Consider the following 19,809-nt stretch of genomic DNA (forward strand, 5'->3'; position numbering starts at 1 on the left):
AAACCCCCTCATCATTCACCCCCTGAATCGAATAGAGACGCGCTTCACAAAAGGAAGTAATTTCCCATAAACATGTACGACCGGGCTCTGCTCTGCTCTTCTCTTTCGGTTCAGTTCAACTCTGCCGGCTTAGCTCAGCCGAGAAGCATGTAAAATGGGGGGCTGTAAAAACAGCCCAATCATGGACAAGTCGGTGAACTCGTTGAAGGACGCGCCGTTTCTTTAGCTGGCTCTAGGCTAGTTCTGCTAGAGCTGTTCTCTGACCATCACCGGCAGCAGCAGCAGCAACAGTATAAAAACAATAACAACAGAAAAACCAAAACAAGCGGCTGCGTTCGTGCGCGTAGAGAAGATTTTCGCCCTGATGCGCAACGCGCAAGTTCTAGCTTCGGGATTGCTGTGGGCCAGCCAATTACGCATCATCCAGGCAGGTCCCGGCAAAGGTCGTGGCTGGTTTATTCCAACAGCTGGTTTGAGGGAAAAGGGAAGAAGTACACAACTCAGTTCAGGGTCACAGAAAATTATGCCTTGCACCAAGTGGCGATTATCAATGCGCTTGGTACCTTCCATCGACTTTCCTCGAGTCGTTCTTTGACTTGGGTATTTAAGAGCTTGAAAATAGTTTAATAAAAAAAATTTCCTTGAAAAAATTTTTGATTGGGATTCGATCCCCCGTCATTAGTGTGTAAAACAACGCCTCATCACACTGAACCATCGATCACATTCACAAATGTTTGTACAAATCTACCTAATCATTCCCAAAAATTGTGTCAGAGGTCGAAAACTTGTTTAAACTGCGTAACACCCCACTTTACTCTACCTTTTCAACAGAATACGTCGCTTTGTAGAATTTCGAACCAGAACCTAGCTAGAACATTGAACCGACACCCGACATGGTTAGAGTGTGACGTTCACCTCAACTCACCTCAAATCAGCAAGCAGCGATGAATAAGCGCCGCCAGTCGAACGATCACTCAACTCATTGTTGTTCTATGGTAATTAAGTTTGGTGCTGTTGTTGTTGGTGACAGAACGTTCTCACCCTGAACTAGAACTTCAACCGCGAGTTGCCGTCGTCGTCGTCAGCACCGGGGCAGGTGAATCCGAAAGCGGACTTTGGTATCATTCCGGTGAAGAACTTACTGACTGAGGTACGAAACCTGCTTAGAACAAAACACCAATTTCGATTTGACACGCCACTACACGGCCGGTTTCGGCGCAGTGAACCGGACGAAATGTCACGTCGACGTTTGTTTTTTTTTCCGCTGGATCAAGATTTGATAGATACCATCATATTAAACAAAATGGTAACTTAGAAACGATTCTCTAAAGCTGGAATAAGTGTGAAAAGGCCATTTTATCGAGAGCAGACCGTTAATAGTATGAAACGGCTATGAGTTCAAATTATTTCGGCGATGTTTTATCGACATAATATCGACATAATAACATAATATGAAAAGAGGCTCTGCAGCTATAATAACAAATGAAATGTTGTAGGACAATAATAAATTTCATCGCAGATTTATTGAAGACTTTAGTGAGCGTAGGGGAAATAAGCACATAATGGCCACCTTAAGAAGCACGGTTATTTAACCATACAAACAGCTATAATACGTGAGTTACAACATTGTTTCGTGTTCAGACACTCAAAAAGTCTATTTCCTAACTGGCTGAAACTTGAATAGACAAAAAATAGAAAAAAACGTTAAAAAATGCATTTTAGAATTTGTTGCCGAAAGCTGAAAATCAGTCACTGTAGAGGCATAATGATAACCCCTAACATAATGTTTCTGGTGCTTTGTTTGACGGATGATCAATCACAATAATCGACCATGAATTTTAAATGAATAAAAAATCGCCTTGCCAAGGAATCGAACTCCAGTCTTATGATTACATCTCTGACACTTTACCAATAGGCCAAATCGTCAGATATAAACTAATCGAGTCGTAGCTCTAAAATTCAATTGACTTCAACGAGTCAAATTCGCTTCTAGATTCAACGGCAAAAATGCTCATCGTGCCCCGATCAATGGTGCTCTGTTCGCCCCGACTCAACAAGTTAAAGTAAGAACGCGTTTTAAAATTGATTATTGTGAAAAATCGAAAATTCTATTACGGCGAAAATTGAGGAACGTAAACATAATATTGCAGTGCTCAAGATGATTTAACGATCATAACAGCTTATTTCCCGGTGCTCAAGTTGTTTTTTTTAAATATTTCTTTAGAGATGATTAGAGAATTCTTTATTGCTGAAAAATTAATACTATAGGAAGTACGAAACTAATCCTTATGAAAATTTATTTACGAAAATACGTACTTTTATAGAAAAGAGGAATGCTCACTATGCCCCGAGTGCTCGTTATGCCCTTATCTCCACTGCCCCTTATTCCTAATTTTCCTTTAAATTGAAGTACGGAGACTGATCCAGAGATTTTAAAAATCGGATATCAAATAACGAAAACGGTCTTTTAATTTTAAATTTTCAATTGCATATCTGCCAACATTAAATATCCGAAATTTGAAAAATGGTTCTGTTTTTTTTTATTTCTCGGAGACACAATCAATCATTTGATTGAATATTATAATGATTATTATTTTTCCTAAAGTTTGAGTCGTTTCTGATATAGAAAAGACAAAAATGCTGTTTATTCAAATTAACCCTTCATTTTCTAGAGTGAATTTTGTGTTAAGTTTTCAATATTATAGACTGATTTTGAAGTCTTATCTGGATCTGGATGACTAAACCTAGCTCTGGCACTGGATTTTTATTTAAAATTCTTTATCGTGAATTCAGTTTATTTTTATTTATATTTTATCCTTTCACTGCATTTGATTTGAATTATAATATTGGAATCATTTATTATGAGGGTGAAAGCATTTGGTTAATCCCTCTTTAAATAAACCGTACAAAGAAAGTTCAATATTTTAATCTTGACTTCGAGTAATGAAAAATCGACTATTCAAATACTAAAGTATTTCATGAGTAATATGAATCATTCCTTTGAACGTAATTAAGATTCTGCTCATCAATACTGAATTTATTTCAGATTTTGAATCTTTATCACAACAAAATTTCAATTCGTTTTCGAATAAATTTCTTAACGACTGTTACTTGAATTTCAAGATAAGTTTTTCGGCTTCCAGTCTTTCTAAATAGCGGAAACGAAAGCGGAAAATCCATTATAGGATCGTCATCAGAGACTGTTAAGTTAAATGTCGGGTTTTTTTTTTCGTCGGGGTTGATTCAGCTTATCATATAAACCTGTCATTTGTTCTATTACAATAAATTTTGTGAATAATTTTCGATCCAAGTGTTGTAAAGTGCTATCTGACTCACTGTGTGAAAATTCGTATTTCCTCCTATTTTTGGATTGATTTTTCACTGTCTCGATTTTTCACAGTCACCACTTTCCACTGTTTGTTTTACTTTGATCTGGTTCAGCTAGAGTAAGCTATTGTTTACTGGATTTTGTTGGATTCGTGTTTCTGTATTGGTATTTTAATTTTTGAGTTTTTTTTTGTGTGTTGAAGTGTTTGCCGATCCTGGAGAGATGCCAAAACCCGCAATAAACCTTAAACAGACACTGAAAACATCCATCCAACATACGCAAACATTGAAAACACAAAAAGATACACAAAAACATAAAAATATCAACACAGAAATACGAGTCCAAAAACATCCAGTAAACAATAGCATATACTAGCTGAACCAGATCAAAGTAAAACAAACAGTGGAAAGTGGTGGCTGTGAAAAATAGAGGTATAAAAAATTCAATCCAAAAAACAGGAGGAAGTATGAATTATCACGCAGTAAGTCAGTAAGTCAGAACACAAAACAAGAATCGAAAATTAATCACATAAATTATTGTAACAGAACGAATGACAGCTTTATCTGATCAGCCTAATTAAACCCGACAAGAAATACAATACATTTAGGCAAGAATGAAATAATGTTGTGAAGAATTTTTGATATTTAGCTACACACAAAAAACTTTACAGTCCATGATTACCTACATGGATTTAAATGTTGGAACGTTAAATAAATAGTCGTTTCCACTATTTAAAGAGACTGGAATTTAAAGTGCTTATCTTGTGTTTCGTTTTTGGAATTTTTATTGATATTATAATTTGAAAGTTTTTGTGTAATCCACAAGTATATTTCTAAAGGAAAATTTTGATTTTAATTTTAAATTAGACTTTTTTGGCTAATTTTGAGGATAAATTATTAATAAGGATTGATCTCTCAAGTTTAAGTAAAAGATCTGCAACTTTATTCTGCATTTCATTATGCAGAAATACAGCTTGTTTTTAGTATAAATGAACTAGATTATTTTCTATTACAAACTGTTACAGATATATCTTTAATGAAATTTAAAAAAAAAATAGGGCATCCCTTACATCCCAGCATTGGACACTTTTAGGAAAATACCAAGAAGTAATTTTTTAAAATTGACTAGAAAACATTGAGACAAAGGACTCCTTCTTTGTGGTTATTTAAAAAAAATTAAAGCAGAAACGTATCGAATTTTCGGAAAGTTTAGAAAAAGACCAAAATAGGGTCAAGATTCCAAATAACGAACTTGAATTCAGAAATTGAAATTCAGTTTACAAAAATTTAAGAATTATACTGCCTTTTTTGTTGGGTTGTTTTCTGGGGAAAGTATTCTACGATTATAGAGTTTCAAATCCTATTGAAACTTTCTTTTGTGCCACATTTTGTGTCGTGAAAAAAAATCAACGTCTGATATTCTCTACAAAAATCAAGCAATAGTTTGGACGGAAAGACTAGCGTTTAAAATTATTTTTGATAACTCTGAACAAGATTTCGGAAACTAAATTGATCAAGGCAAGATTCTGAAGAACCTAAAAATACCGAAATTTTTTTTATCCAAGCTAAAGTATATGTAAATCTGAATAAAGGCACAAAAATCATAAGCAGGCTCTGTTCCACTGAAGAAACAAAATTGATGTTGATTTTTCAGAACAAAATATTCAATTTTCCCATATCTACAAACCTAAAGTCAAAATTTACTCAGGTTAACGTTGCTTAGTGCAAAACATTATGGATGAGATTTGAACCAAAACGAAACTTTTAAGTCCCCTGGGTTTGAGAAACTAAAAAATGACTCGAAATCAACTCAATCTAATGCAACACCAAACCAGTTTTTACATTTTAAAGGCTAAAAATTTTCCATTACGGAATTAAGTAGAGGTCGACTGCATAATGTGATGCGATTGTTATTCGGCAGACCAGTCAATAGATTTCGATAACGATTTTTTGATCATTCCGACGTTTCGATGCTGTTTAGCATCATCTTCAGGGATTTAAGTGGATCGTATCACGTAAAGTTTGAATGCTTATGTAAAGCTTAATGTCTACTGTTTTGCCCTATTTCCCTATGTTTTTTTTGATTCGCACTATGCATGAACCAGAAACTAATTTTCTTCATTTGAAACTTACTTGAATATTCAAATATTAACGTTTAAATTTTTATTCTAATTTTTTTTACGATCAACCAATATGGCTACCAAGAGACGATATCGTAGCGGTTAGCTCTCCTTGTTTTTTTTTCGATATTTTTTACATTTATCTTTGGATTATTTTTGTAGTTGTGTTTTTTTTAAGAGTGGAATATTGAAGAGTAAGTTGCGCTTAGATTGAAATAAAGGTGCCGTAGTTTACTGTGTTAGGTGTTTGAACATTTGGCAAATTTCTAAACATTTTAGTGTGTGGTAATTAAATGTGTTGTCTAATATTCTTACATTACCCGTATCAAAACAATGACCTGTGTTGATACAATTAAAGATGAGGGCTATGGTGTCTTGCTTTGATTTTTCTCCTTTGGAATTGTTTATGTCCCGGTCCATCTGTTTTGGTTGCTTTGCAGTTGTAGGGGTACCTTCAGTTGCTTTCGTTGTTTGTTTTGCTCTATATTTGTCTAGCAACCATACATTGCTTCTGTGCTCTGCCATTCGTTGGTAGAAAGTGTTTCTGGTCAGACCAGAAAAATACATCAACAGAAATAATAATAAAAAAAATCAAAAATATCGAAAAACAAATGGACTAGATCTAACCGCTACGATACCGTCTCTTGGTAGCCATATTGGTAGCTTTTTTTAAAATTATACTGTTTTGATCAGACCTTGTTGATCGTAAAAAATTTAAACATAAAAATTTAAGCGTCAGTATTTGAATGTTTAAGTAAATTTCAAATGAAACAAATTAATATCTGGTTTATCACAGTGCGACACAAAAAACAATAGGGAAAATAGGACGAAACAACACGCGATGCTCAATACGGATTTGTTAGAAAACGCTCAACCACCTCAAATCTGATGTCATTTACTAGTCTTGGTTTTTCAAAGCTCGAAAAACCGTCAGGAAGTAGATGAATTCTTCATAGATTTCTCTGAAGCCTTTGAACGAGTGCCTCATAAACTTGTGATAGAGAAACTCAGACATTTGGGACTTCCTGAATAGATTATTAAGTTGCTTGAATCGTACCTAAACTCCCGCTCAGCTTACGTCCGAGTTAACTCTGTCTGCTCGGTGAACTTTGTGATACCTTCTGGTGTTCCCCAAGGTAGTCATCTTGGGCCACTAGTATTCATAATGTTCGCGAAGGATTTGTGCTACCTCCCAGCCAACATTTTTGTAGCTATATTCCTATAGTATTTTGAGATCCGTTTCCAGGTACATTATAAAATGATCGTATGTAAGTTACAAAAGCAGCTTTTACCTACCAAAGTGGAGGCAATATTCATACAAAAATCTCACTTCGTTCTGAAGCGATGAAAACTACACTAATTGGGCGCTATCCGACACTTAATTCCTAGGGCATATAATCAAAGTCACTGGCCCTTAACCCGAGCTGCCTTTGAAGCAGCTCAAGTAGGAAAGAATGCAAGAGAGCGAAGGAATTTGCTCGCAAAGTCTTCAAATCGTTGCCAACGACAGTATTTTCCAGTTCTCTCATTGGTCAATATTAAACATCCCCATCTAATTTTTAGCCTTCTGTTTGCACTGCTGCTCATAGAGAGAACAAGACGATGATTCTCTCACTCGAAGCCCGTTCGGGAGAAAAAAAAATGAGCAAAATCATTTCAAAATTCACAAACATGGCGGTCTTCCAAACAAATCCGATTTGAACTGACTTCAGACGACTATTTATACGATCTTTTCACTTTTCAGTTGGAATTGCAAATCGTAACACCATTGTAAACGACTTGAGTTATCATTTCTGATACGATTTCTTGTTTGCTGGGCTTTGGGCAGCTGACCTCCTAAAGGTTGTTTTAGGCAAGCGATTTAAAGCTTTCTCTCAAAGTCACGACGCAGCTCCTGTATCAAACGATCCTTAGTCAATCCATCGAAGGTATCTAGCAAACCTTTATTCGCTTCGCTCTACCAAATTAGGATGCAATTCAGAAACTGCAACACCATCCGAAAATAGTTGTTACCTTTTACACCGTCTCGAAGAAGGAAGTTTTTATTTTTGATTTTGGCCAAAACAAGTGTACAAAAAAATTAGGTTAAGACTATTTCCATCTCAAAAAGTCTTTGCGAAATTATCTTTCGAAGACAATGCCAGCGATGGGAAAGCTTGTTAGTGCCGGTCTGGCATAGAATTTTATGCCGATAATTCCTCCTTCAAGGAAGGTCAGTATTGGAGTAGAGTCTGATTTGTGTTACTGATCTTAGTATTTAAATTGTCCGCAGAAATCAGACTCTACTCCAATACTGACCTTCCTTGGAGGTGGAATTATTGGCATAAAATTCTATGTCGGTCCGGCACTAACAAGCTTCTTCATCGCTGTAATTGTCTAGTCAATCTAGAATGAAGATTTCGAATATCTGTTGGAATATTTTATTTTTAATTTTTAAGGATTGCAATAATAAAATCCAAAGCTTATTGCCCAAGAAAACTTTCGACTTTCTACATTTTTTTTTGGTCGACATATTTCAACATATTTTTAAAATTAAAGCATATCATAATATGCAACAAAACTCTAATATTTTTTTAGCAACAAGACAAATAATTTTGAACTCTAAGCACAAATTTGTGTTGAAAACCATCTTTTTCACTCAGGAAGAACCGAGCCTCCATCAAAATTGGATACTTGTTTTATGAAGCTTTCAAGCGTCTTCATGTTCTCCTCTGGAGGTGCCAAAGTTTTCTAACACAGAGAATAACACTGCTAATTTCATGATCAAGTTGTAAAACAACTTGTGCTTCAATTACCACCGCACAACTAGCTAGGCTGAGAGACTCCCTTCGAGGCATAGATATTAGAAGTCGTTCGATGGGCAAACATTCAAAGAAGTTAGAAAGGAATGAAAAACGGAAGGCAGCCAGAGGTCTACGATCAAAACAAAACATGTGCGCGAAGTGTTTTCGATACAAACTCTGCTCTGCTCGTAGAAAACACCGACCGAACGATTCAATGTTGTTGTTGATCGCGTAAGGTCGTATACCTAGCCCCTATTAATCTCTCTATTTTAGGTGGGTATACCCCCTTTTCGGTTCGTTTCGCTTCACGCAACCGGTTTCTACTCGACGAAAGGCACCAACAACTACAACCTGAAATAGGCGAAAAAAAATAAGCGTTGAACAAAGTTGTTCTTTCGAGTTTTGTTATTCTCCAAGAATCTTTCCGTTTCCTTTCCCCCTTGAAGCGAATAGTTTTGTTGTGTTGCGCTGCTCAAAAGTAGATTCCTAATGCCATGCCACGGCACATCACGATTCGTAACGCACACAGCAACGAATCATTCTTCCAAAAAGGCAACTTTCAGGTGCCTGAAAGTGAACATCTCCAGAATCGGAGGAATCAAAAACCCCCCGAAATTAACAACAACTGTGTTCTGATCTCTGAGGGTTGAGGAAGGAAGAAGTTAGAAGAACCCGAAGAGGAGAAACTACAACGCAACAATCAAGAACGAACGCAACTCCCAAGACCGAAAACCCAAACGCGAAGAGGGAATAAAAACAAAATCTCCAATCTCACTCTCAATCATAATTACCGTCGTCATTTCCTCGTCGTCGAGGTATTCTTGTTTGGGATCTTTCGAGTTTTTTTTTGTTGTCGGGCATCTCCTGCTGCTGCCCATCATTATGCGCATTTTGCGTCTTTTCGGTTTTTGCTCTTTGGTCGAATCATCTCCCCTCCCTCATCTACACTGACCAGAAGATCGTTCATCGAAGACCCAGCATCAGACGGACGGATGGGAAGATTTGTTGATCTTGGTTGATTTTTTTTGCCTCCACGTTTTCCGGACTCCGTATGGTCCGAGTTCTGCGGTACGCGTAGTTTGGAATATCTAATTACCCCTTCCACTGATTCCACCATCCACCTTCGATTTACCTTCCGGCAGGTTGAGTGCCTTCGACGTCACTCAAATGCGAGGCAAGTGCACAAATTGCGAAATTGCGTAATCGAAGTTCGATTTCACTCTGTGCAAATGTCACTACCCCTACTCTAGATCACGACAACTCGTGAGAGACCGAGGTGAGTCACCTTTGAGGTTCAAACGATCGCAGTTGGATTGCCGAGTCGCATTTTGATCGTGTTGACTTATGGAGAAGGGCTAGTCGAAGTCGACAGTTAGCTGAAAACCGGACTTCCTCAAATAGGAACAGTCCGGACACACAACACTCACACCGAGGCACACCTGTTCTGAGTTGTACACGCGGTGACCTGTTGATCTTGGCGGCTTGTGGCTTCGAGGTTTTTTTTCTTTTTGTTTAGAAGCTACATAGATCTGTCACCGATGATTGAAATTCGGCAAGCTGTAAAATTACGACCTGTCCACTCTCTGCAGGACAGTCGTTACATATTCTAGTCTCATTACGCACTTTTACGGTTGACTTCAAGGGGGAAAAAACACCCCTAACGACCGAATATCGACCACAATCGTGCGTGATCGTGTCTTTAAAATGTTTTCTTTACGAACGACTTTACTTCAAAGATTGGGACTCAAGCTATCTCAACGTTACGAAAAACAATCGATAAGATTGGTCCTTCGAGCCGGATTGTAGGACCACTTGAAACTGGGTTACCTCCTTAACCCAAACCTCTCGAGGCTAATTGGGATCTTAGGATCTCTCTTTGTCCTAGAGGTTTCCTGCAGCTCAGGTCCCGTGAGTGGGTGTGATCAGCTTCAACGACATCGACGACCGACAAGCTCACATCATCGAGTTGTGGGAAGGAAGGTGTCTCTTGACTTCAGACTGGCTGAATGACTGACTGACTGACGGGGGCCCCCCGATCAAGAATAGTGTTTGTATGTGACTATTTCAAGGTCGAGCCGTGTCGCTATCTCCCCAAACGCCTACCGTCCTCAAACAGAGTGTCAATCTTGTCTTCGACTACTTCCACGTTAGAGGGAAGGAAAAAAATGTATAACACACATCACATACTACGGATTTGATTGGCGTGCGGCTGCGGTTTTCGGCAGTAGACCCATAAAAGCGTTAAGTATTTCGCGGAAACCTCTTTCGCCGCGCGCCTGGGAGGGTTTCGTTTTGTATCGGTCGCTTGGAAGAATCGAAACTTGTCGCAGTTTTGATTTAGTGGTATCGTGTAAGGTTATTGCTGTCCAAATGAATGAGAATGAAAACCGTTGAAAAATTCTGAAGTTTTCAAAAGGCTGTTTGCACGTTACTCAAATCTCCTAACTACACTGATATTATAAAAATCTCTGATGATCATTCTGATGACAGCTCTCTTAGTCCTGGCTTTGTGCATTATTTTACCCAGATTCAGAATTCAGATTCGGAATTCAGATTCAGAATTCAGATTCAGTATTCAAATTCAGAATTCAGATTCAGAGTTCAGATTCAGAATTCAGATTCAGAATTCAGATTCAGAATTCAGATTCAGAATTCAGATTCAGAATTCAGATTCAAAATTCAAAAATCAGAATTTAGATTCCGAATCCGCATTCAGAATTCAGAATTCCGATTCAGAACTCAGAATTCAGATAAAGAACACAGTCCGAATTCAGATTCAGAGTTCAGATTCAAAATCCAAATTCAAAATTCAGTATTCAGATTCAAAATTCAGATTCAGAATTCAGATTCAGAATTCAGATTCAGAATTCAGATTCAGAATTCAGATTCAGAATTCAGATTCAGTATTCAAATTCAGAATTCAGATTCAGAATTCAGAATTCAGAATTCAGATTCAGAATTCAGAATTCAGATTCAGAATTCAGATTCAGAATTCAGATACAGAATTCAGATTCAGAATTCAGATTCAGAATTCAGATTCAGAATTCAGATTCAGAATTCAGATTCAGAATTCAGATTCAGAATTCAGATTCAGAATTCAGATTCAGAATTCAGATTCAGAATTCAGATTCAGAATTCAGATTCAGAATTCAGATTCAGAATTCAGATTCAGAATTCAGATTCAGAGTTCAGATTCAGATTCAGAATTCAGATTCAGAATCAGAATTCAGATTCAGATTCAGAATTCAGATTCAGAATTCAGATTCAGAATTCAGATTCAGAATTCAGATTCAGAATTCAGATTCAGAATTCAGATTCAGAATTCAGATTCAGAATTCAGATTCAGAATTCAGATTCAGAATTCAGATTCAGAATTCAGAATTCAGATTCAGAATTTAGATTCAGAATTCAGATTCAGAATTCAGATTCAGAATTCAGATTTAGAATTCAGATTTAGAATTCAGATTTAGAATTCAGATTCAGAATTCAGATTCAGAATTCAGATTCAGAATTCAGATTCAGAATTCAGATTCAGAATTCAGATTCAGAATTCAGATTCAGAATTCAGATTCAGAATTCAGATTCAGAATTCAGATTCAGAATTCAGATTCAGAATTAAGATTCAGAATTCAGATTCAGAATTCAGATTCAGAATTCAGATTCAGAATTCAGATTCAGAATTCAGATTCAGAATTCAGATTCAGAATTCAGATTCAGAATTCAGATTCAGAATTCAGATTCAGAATTCAGATTCAGAATTCAGATTCAGAATTCAGATTCAGAATTTAGATTCAGAATTCAGATTAAGAATTCAGATTCAGATTCAGAATTCAGATTCTAAATTCAGATTCTGAATTCAGATTCAGAATTCAGATTTAGAGTTCATAATCAGATTATGAATTCAGATTCAGAATTCAGATTTAGAATTTAGATTCAAAATTCAGATTCAGAATTCAGATTTAAAATTCAGAATTCAGATTTAGAATTTAGATTCAAAATTCAGATTCAGAATTCAGATTCGGAATTCAGATTCAGATTTACAATTCAGATTCCGAATTCAGAATCAGAACTCAGGTTCAAAATTCAGATTTAAAATTCAGATTCAGAATTCAAATTCAGCGTTCAGATTCAGAATTTAGATTCAGAGTTCAGATTCAAAATTCAGGTTCAGAATTCAGATTCAGGATTTAGATTAAGATTCAGGATCCAGATTCATAATTCAGATTGAGAATTCAGAATTCAGATTCAAAATTCTCAGAATTCAGTTTCAGAGTTCAGATTAGAATTCAGATTTTTAGATTCAGTTTAGATTTAGAAGATGTAACTCTATCTGTATCTACCACTTCATAGTAGTTGGTCCGTGCTCGAACAAAAATTGGGTATGTAATGATAATGCTTCTAATAAATTCAACACGCAAATTTTCACCATCTTTCATCCGTCTATAAAATTTCATAATCCTAAGATGTTCTTACTATAAAGAACATCACTTTTTCACCGATAAGGCCGATAAATTAAGTAACGATCTCAGTTTGAGAATCCAGATTTAATCGGATTCAGAACTCTGACTAGGAATGTTAAGAATTCAGATTGAGAGTTGATATTCAAAATTTTGAATCCAGTTTCAGAGTTTAGATCAAGAATTGAGATTCAAACCGAGAATATTTAAAACAATCCTAGAAATTCTAGCTGCAAATGGAAGATTCAAGCTCACAAATCTTAGAGGCGTTTCATAACCGCTAGAAAACTCTGAGAGCTCTCGTTATTCGTTTAGCAAAACCATTGTCTAATCTAAAATTTTATAATAACGAAATGTGCACTTCGTTATCACCGGCCTTAGCTCATGTGAGATTGCATTCCACTGCTGCATACATGCATGCATGCAGCAGCTAACTTGATTTATACAAACACATATTTTTACTCCAATCTAGTAGCAGTAGCAACACCGATTCCAAAATCCATCGCACATCACGAGCTTCCCTGGGGTCAGCAAAAATCCTCAGGCTGAAATCGAATCTAGTTGGCCGAACGAAAACCGCCAACGCGGTTTGCTTGGATCAGCATTCAAATAACACTTACGCGTTGTCACACCTGGCTGGATGTTTTCAAACTTGCAGGACGTCAACTCACTACACAAACCGAACACTAGAGGTCAGGATTTTTGTTTTTTTTATTGGATTACCCGAAAAAAAAATTGCACAATAGGATCTTTTGAACTACTGAACTTGAAACTCAATCATCTCTCGTTCTAACTATCTATCTATCTGTGGACCATCGTGGTCGCCATAGGCACTCTCTCTTTCCTGCTGCTGCACATCACCAAGAAGAGCACATAAATCTAGTAGCTTTGCACTATTTTTTGTTGTTGTTGCTTCTATTTTCGCCTATATGCATCACACACTGACTGACTTGCAGCGGCAAGCTCTTGAATAGAATTCTCAATAAATGCAGGTCATTGTACCACATGCACCCACTACTACATGCCACACCACCGGCTGTGTAGGCACTTCTACATACGGCTACGTCGTCGTTGTACAACACACTGAGCTTTCGCTTCTCCTAACCTAGCACTAGCTAGCTAGCACTTCAGCGCAGCAGTAGAGTGATGGAAAAATATAGACACTTCTTGCACTGCCCCTTCTTCCTACTTCTTCTGTTCTGGCGCTGCTCTTCGCTGTGTATTCGTGAACGTTTTTCCTAAGTTGCTGGTGCAGTTCCCGAAGGCAACAAAATCGAGGAGGAAAAAGATCCCTCGAAGAAGGATGCACACAGCCGTTCTTCACAACTACCAACTCCCCCGCAGGCACAATTTTTCCAGGATTGTTGAGTTTGACAACACGGCTGAATCCGAAGTTGTTAATCCTCCCCGCTAGAAGCGGCTTTGGGTTTGTAATCCACAAGGTCACCCTAGTATCCCCACACCACTAAGAGGTCAATCGCGTTGAACCAATAGGCAGTTGTTGTTGTTGTGTGAACACACTTCAGAGGAAAGAAACACGTCTCGTGAACTTCACGTGCCCGACCCGGGTCAACTCGATGGCACTGAGCCACGGTCACGCAACAACAAATTCGCTCTCGAGAAGAGCAGTAGTTCACCACACCGAAAAAACCGACCGCCCTTCAGCGAAAGGGTTTTGCTGCTCCTGGCAACAACACTCACTCGGTAACAAATCCAGTTATTCGTTCCGGTTCCGGCGGAAGTTTCCGAATCCGAAACACCTTTCACTAACAGAAACGATTTCTCTCCGTCGACCGAGGAATAGCGTACAACAACAGAAGGTGCAGCAAGCGCACCACAGAATAGACTTGAGGGTCGCGTTACTTGATGATGATGAGATTGGTTGGAGGATTCCGTGACAACGCGCGCTAACAAAACTCCACGCTACACCACACCGCGATGACGGACAAACATATACTAAAAGCGCCGCGGAGCGACACCATTCGACGAGTCGAGTCGAGCAAGTCCATTCAAGGAACGGAGGAACGACTCAACCAACAACAACAAGCGAGAGAGAGAAAGCAAAGAGCGGAAGAGAATCGGAGAGACGACGGAAAACAACACAATCAACGCAACAACCAAACCAAACGGAACGATGGCCGTGGCCGTGTCGAAAACGTCGAAAAGAGCGAAAAGACCGGATGATCGACTTCATCTGTATTGGTGAGAGAAACTTCCTCTCTCAAATCTCTCTCCTTTCGATTGGCATTCACCATCTTCTACGTTTAGTCGTTTCGTTGCACAAACTTGACTTTGCTTCGCTTTGCTTTGGTTGCTCTTGCTTTGCCGTTGTCGTGGTGTTCTTCAACGTTGGTGTTGAAGAAGTCGGTGTAGACGTGTCGTTTCGAATGCATTCTGCTGCTGTTTCATCTGTTTCATGCATTCTTCACCGTCGTCTATCCCGTCTCGATCAATGGTTTACGAGCAAAAGGAAGGGTGGTTTTAGGATTCTGGTGGTGGTGATGGTGGAAAATTGGTTCTGTTTTGTTGGGATTGTTGCGTTGGGTTGGGTTGTTGGGAAGATCATGGATGTAGGTACCAACAAAGTTGTTGTGCTTTTCTACTTTCAGCTCTTCTATGTAGCTAGCTGATGCGGTCGAATTAGAGAAGATGGACGTGCATTGCATTGGACACTCACTCGATAGATGGATAGAATGTGGATGAACGAACAAGTAGAATGCAACAACGAAATCGTTTTTCCAATTTGTGCAACCGATGCAATGAGAATATTTTAAAAATAATGTTCTGGATTTTCTAAACGATTTTGTTTTGGGTATTTTGTACAAAATTTGAACCATTTTGTAGAATACAGGGCTCACAGTTTAATCACAAGTAAAAAAGATGAAGAAATAAAGATTCAAATTTGATTGGTTTAACTGGCATGTTTTGGACATTGATTACATGTTCGAAACATACTTTTTTTTCTAAAAGCTATTGATCTTCGTCTTTTCATTTTCACATGTCCCAATCTATTTTCTGTTTTCTTCAAAAAGTGACGATCTAGACCTAAGAAGAATATTGTAAATATACAAAACGAGTTTGACTCCTCAAAGCCTCAAGGTATGAGCCGTTTTAAATAGAGAAATTACAAACAAAAATACTTACATGTCGACAATTAAATTAAGAATGCTCTTTGATAGAAAGTTCATAAATCCATTTAAAAAAGTTGTTGAAATTTTGAACGATAAAAAAGGTCTAATACCAAATGTGTCAATTTGTATTAATAAGATTGGATTGGATTTTGTTTATTTATAGAGGATTTTAATCGTCTTGGTTATTCTTCCTCATAGATGTTTTGAAATATGGAACTTACTGATGGTATCTCTTTTTGTTTGGACTTACCTGAAAAAGAAAGAAAGCAAAATATTAGAAATGTTTTGAAATTTCAGAATTATCATATTTATTTTTTAACAATATTTACAATAAGAAACTTGAAAGATAATACCATCGCTATTCGATTCTATCTTTAAATTTAATACATAACAATAATAATAATAATAATAATAAATAGTAAAATGGGTCAATATTACACCAGCTCAACAAAAGGCTAGGTTATATATTTTTTCAGAGCAATTCTGAAATCAGGTGTCTTTTAATGGGATAATTTTCGGCTTCAGTCTCAATAGTAAAAACGATTTAATTTTTACATATTCAACGTTTCGATCCTTACAGGATCTTAATCAGGGACGGAAAAGCTGTCGTTTGATACGGCGTATCGTTTCTGTGTCGGTTTCTGTTTCAAAAGTAAAAAAAAAAACTTTTTTTGGGCTGTTGTTGATACTTACACTGTGTATACTATTTTATGTTGTTTGTTTAATTTTAATGATTTTAATTAAAAAAGAACATATAATAGTAAACACAGTGTAAGTTTTTTTTTCCATTAAAAAAGTGTTACAAAAATCAACAATAGCCCAAAAAAAAGAATTTTTAACTTCTGAAACAGACACCGACCGCAGTAAACGATTCGTCGTAACAAAAACGACAACTTTTTCTTCCCTGTAGAAGATTCTATAAGAATCGAAACGTTGGAACGTTGGAAAAATTTGAAACTGGAAGCCGAAAATCAACCCACTCAAAGTAAACTAAACAGTCGCCACGAAAAAGGGAAATTAGGGGCGGGATTATGGAGCTCGAAACAATCGAGTTTCGTTCGATTCGACCGACTTTGGCATTACCGATCTTGAACGAGCTCGATTCGAATGGAACGTTTCGTGATGATCTACTACCCGTTTTACTCGAAATCTAGAACGTTAAAATTTAGAACTCGAACGAGATACGTAATACCGATTCTAATTCGATTCGCGTAAAACTCGAAACGAGTATCTCGAATCGAATAGGATTCATAATTTCACCCCGGGTTCCTGAAATCTGAATCTAGATACTTGTTTCGAGAGCTACATTCAAACAAGTATTAATTTTTTTTTTCCGAAAACTGCATTCGAACAAATACTTCGGGTCCCAGCAAGCCGTGCTCGAGAACGGACGTGTTTTTCCAAAGTCGCGTTTTCCCGTTTGTTTTTTTTTATTAAAAATAAGAAGTGCGAAGTGTCTTGGAATATGCGGCACCAGTTTGGGCACCCTACCACTCTGTTCATATCGAACGGATCGAACGAGTTCAGAAAAAATTTCTTCGTTATGCTCTGCGTCGACTGTCCTGGCGAGACCCCGTAAGGCTACCGCCTTACTTACAAAGATGCGCTCTTCTGTCTATATCGACTCTGAGTCAAAGAAGAACATATTTGCAAAGAATGTTTGTATACGATATCCTGACAAACACTGTTGACTGTCCACAATTGCTCCAAAGCTTGAGTTTACAAGCCCCAGCACGCCGTTTGCGCAACCAAACCACCTTTTGGCTACCTAGAAGCAGAACAGTTTTTGGACAAAACCACCCGCTTAATCGATGTTGTCAAGTCTTCAACGATGTGTCACACTTGTTTGACTTCAATGTATCCAAATCAATGTTTAAATGTGCAATCCGTGACGTTCCCTAGCATTAACATAACTTTAATTTAATCATAAGTTAATTTTAATACTCGGTCTGTATGACGGCAGTCAAAGACTTAAATAAATAAATAAATAAAGAAGAATTTTGGGTATTTGTCCGAAAAAGCAGCTTACAATGCATTGTAGGTCTCTGAAGGTTGGTTGACTTCCCTCGACGAACCATCGGCCATGGAAGCCTGAGAAGCAATTCGAAGGCCAAGCCACACAGACATCCCAAGTAACCATTAGCACTAAAACATAGCCCCTAATGTACACTATATTTCCATATATAACTCTGAATTAATGCTTGTTTAGCACTTTATGCGTATATAATGCAGAGTTAGTGCTAAAAAGGTGAAATAGCGGGCTGAATAAATGCTATCACAACATAGCCTTTAATAAGCATTACAAATGCTGAATAAGAGCACCATCGAAACGTCATTTTTCGCCAGCCGTATAAAAACATTAACATTGCATACTTAGAACACCTTTTAATTTTTTAATTGATTGGTCGTGATTAATGGGAAACGGAAATTCAAAAGGGTAAATTATTCTTTGATTAATTAAAATGAACAAAAATTAAAAAATAAAATCATTATCTACAATATCATTCAACCTGCTGAATAAAGGATTATGCCTGCTTAATGAAGGGTTCTATGAAATGAGAAGTGATTATAATTGAATTGTGAATTACCTTTGATGAGTCTCGAACCGAGGATCCCGTAGCAGCCTTTATCTTCCCTTGCGCCTTTACCATTTCGACCACCCTCGATGCTGATAAAATAAGTTAAAAAAAAACCCGTACTTCAAGTACTGTTCGGGTCCAAGGGTGCCAGGTGGTTTCGTAAAAAATCAGGACAATGCAAATAAAAAAAAAACTGATTTTTGTAAGGACACCTCTTGATTCATGGAAATCACAAGTAGATCTGCTTAGATTGCATATATAAAGGCGAAATACAGATGCTGTAACACCTTGAATTATGCAATAGCAGAACCAGTTTTTGGCTGGCCTGCAGTTCATATAGAAAAACACCATTTAAATATCATCTGAACCGAACATTACGATCTGTTAAATGGGTTTAACTATTTTATTACAAATTTATTCGATTTTCTCAAAGTTTAACTATAAATTCGATTATATTTGAAATGTTTTTATGAAAATCAGGACAATTCAGGACATTTTCGAGTCCAAATTTCAAAAATCAGGGCAACACAAGAGTTTTAAAAAAATCAGGACGGTCTCTCGAAAAGCAGGACAAATCCTGATAAATCAGGACACCAGGCACCTCTGTTCGGGTCACACCACTTCAAAGACAATGTTTACATTCGCGGGTTTGACGTTTCTACGCATTTAACATTTTCATCATTTCGCTTTGCTCTTCCGTGGTGTTTGATACCAATTTTTAATTGTTTTTACCTAAATATTGATAGGTATGTGCTTGTACATCGATTACTATTGGAAATTTAAAACAGTGTGACATTTTTTCAGTGATGACGGCTGCGAACAACTACTGTGTCGTACTGACAATCGAAAATAAAAATACATTCCTATCTGTACTGCCATCACGGTGGGTCTTGAAAAGCGGGTGGAAACCCTACGGAAAAGGAGATCCCGGCTATCGACTTCTTGAAAAGGCCAAGAAAGATCCTTCCATCAAACCGTATCTACAAGTACTGCGTGCTTTCCGATGCAAGATCAAAAGGATCACATTTTCCAGTTATTCGGAGGTAATTTTTTTCTGTATAATGAATTCCAACTATTAAAAGTTTTTGTCACAATTTAAGGCATTCAGAGAGTTGAAGTTGATGGAAACGAATTCCGACACGGAGGAATATGGAGCAGTGAAGAAAATTAAAAAAAAGTGTCGACAGCTGCTGATCTTTTCAACCAAATCTAGAAATCTAAACCTGGGCCATCTAGTGAATCCACTGCTTCTCACCAAGGCTCCAAAGCGGCAAAAGCATCAGATGCACCATTTCCCAAATCTGGAAGGAGAATTCAAATCGGGAATGGAAACCAATCGCCTACTTTTGAGCAGATACAAGTACCTTCGGTTGATGATGAAAGTGCACCGAATCTGCTTGAATTAGTGCAAT

The 19,809-nt window shown here is 37.4% G+C and overlaps 2 protein-coding genes across 3 annotated transcripts in view; both read right to left on the reverse strand.

Annotated features, from left to right (window-relative positions):
* Positions 1-14,646, reverse strand: part of LOC129740907 (ecdysone receptor-like) — a 109,212-nt gene extending 94,566 nt beyond the window's left edge. For both annotated transcript variants that reach the window (XM_055732558.1, XM_055732557.1), the window contains exon 1: positions 13,308-14,646. The gene's annotated coding sequence lies outside the window, so the exon portion shown is untranslated. The remainder of the gene's footprint in view (positions 1-13,307) is intronic.
* Positions 1-19,809, reverse strand: part of LOC129740905 (ecdysone receptor-like) — a 618,558-nt gene that overhangs the window by 202,330 nt on the left and 396,419 nt on the right. The window lies entirely within an intron of this gene.

This window comes from Uranotaenia lowii, chromosome 2 (assembly GCF_029784155.1).
Source record: "Uranotaenia lowii strain MFRU-FL chromosome 2, ASM2978415v1, whole genome shotgun sequence".
Classification (NCBI taxonomy): Eukaryota; Metazoa; Arthropoda; class Insecta; order Diptera; family Culicidae; genus Uranotaenia; species Uranotaenia lowii.